Source organism: Tupaia chinensis, unplaced genomic scaffold (assembly GCF_000334495.1).
Source record: "Tupaia chinensis unplaced genomic scaffold, TupChi_1.0 Scaffold000548_1, whole genome shotgun sequence".
In the NCBI taxonomy this organism is placed as follows: Eukaryota; Metazoa; Chordata; class Mammalia; order Scandentia; family Tupaiidae; genus Tupaia; species Tupaia belangeri.
The window spans coordinates 363829-365326 of record NW_006160060.1 but is presented as its reverse complement, the minus strand read 5'-3'; the positions used below and the strand labels follow the sequence as shown (position 1 = coordinate 365326).

At 50.9% G+C, this 1498-nt stretch overlaps 1 pseudogene; it reads right to left on the bottom strand.

Moving 5' to 3' along the window:
- Nucleotides 1-253: 253 nt before the first annotated feature.
- On the bottom strand, nt 254-701 carry LOC106735853 (ubiquitin-conjugating enzyme E2 variant 1 pseudogene; annotated as a pseudogene).
- Nucleotides 702-1498: the final 797 nt, after the last annotated feature.

The window sequence follows — 1498 nt, the reverse complement described above, 5'->3', positions numbered from 1 at the left end:
GGGGGGGGTGAATTCTTACTTTCTGTCTCTGTCTTTCTGGCTAGAGTACATGCCCTTTAACAAAAACCTCTGGGGGGGGGAGAAAAAATTTTCTTTTTTTTTTCACCGTTTACAGTATCTTAAGATAAACTGCCTCTGAATGGGAGCTTCCTTTCCAGTACTTTGAAGTCTAGGAGACATATCTAGAAAATTGACTACTGTGGAAAATGAAGACTGCTTAAGTCAGAAGGGGGAGGGCCTGTGTTTTTTCTGATTAATTGTTGTAGCACTGCCCTTTGGGCGGCTGGGGGAGCTTCGTGTTTTCTTTAGACATCAGTAGGCCCTGAAGCTCCTGCAGGATGACTTGGATGCTGTATGAGTTCTGCCACTTAGCCAGCGCTGAGATGGCTCTGGGGTCTACCACTCCATTAGAACTCTTAATTTCATTCATATTCATTTTTGTTCCAAATCTTGGGATCAAAGGGAGGTGCTTTTGGGTATTTAGGTCCACATTCTACTTTAAGGCTGCATATTCGGTTTTCATACATTGTTCTCAGAGGCCCGGTTATCACCCCTGTCCATCGTGTAAGCATTGTGTCTTCGTCACCTTCTCGACCCCAGCTAGCTGTGCCATCCCCCATTCCTTTCTGGCCTTCTTCGAGTTCTTCCAACAGTTGGACATTGCAAGGGACTTTTACTCCCGAGCCCGTGGTGGCTGTCATCTTGCTTCGCTGTGTCTCCAAAAATGTCTTTTTTTTTAAGAGTTAATTCTTGGGGCCAGCAGATAGCATATGTCACTGGAATCCCACATGGTTGACCGCAGTTCGGGTCCCAGACCTGGCAACTTGAAACTTGCACTTGGCGTGTGTGCACGCATGCCCATATTCCGGGAGGAGAATAGAAGAGAAGGGACTGTGATGTGGTCATCTCCCTGGGGAGGGATTTCTTATTTTCTGTCTCTCTGGGGTTCCCAGCGCACGTGCCCTATAGCAAAAATCTTTCCATAAAAATAGACTTCTTTATTCTTATTTATTTATTATTAAATTTGACCAGAGAGAGAGATAGAGAGAGAAAGAGAGGGAGTGAAAAGGCAAGCCACCAGGTCGGGACTCAGACTGGGGTCTGCCATGTGGGAGTTCAACACCTTAATCACAATGCCACCCACCAGCCCCCACTTAGGTAAATTTCTTACAAAAACCACGCCATACTTTGGCCAAGAAGGGAGACAGAATGGGGGTTATTAGAAATACGGCTGCTGGGGGACTTGCAGAGGGTGCGGGGATCCGAAGATCGCTGTGCAGTCTCTGACTCTCCTCCGGAGGTGACCTGAGAGGGGAGGGGGCACCCTCGGACCAGCTCAGCCCGCGCCCACACGACCGCGCCCCGCAGGGAAGTCAGATCCCAGCAGACGCGGATCCTCTTCGGGTGCCCTGCAGGGATGCGACCCCTCCGCCCGCGCCCCCGAGAGCGCCCTCTGGGTCAGCCCCTGCCCCGCCGGCCTCGCCCGCCCCCGCCGACG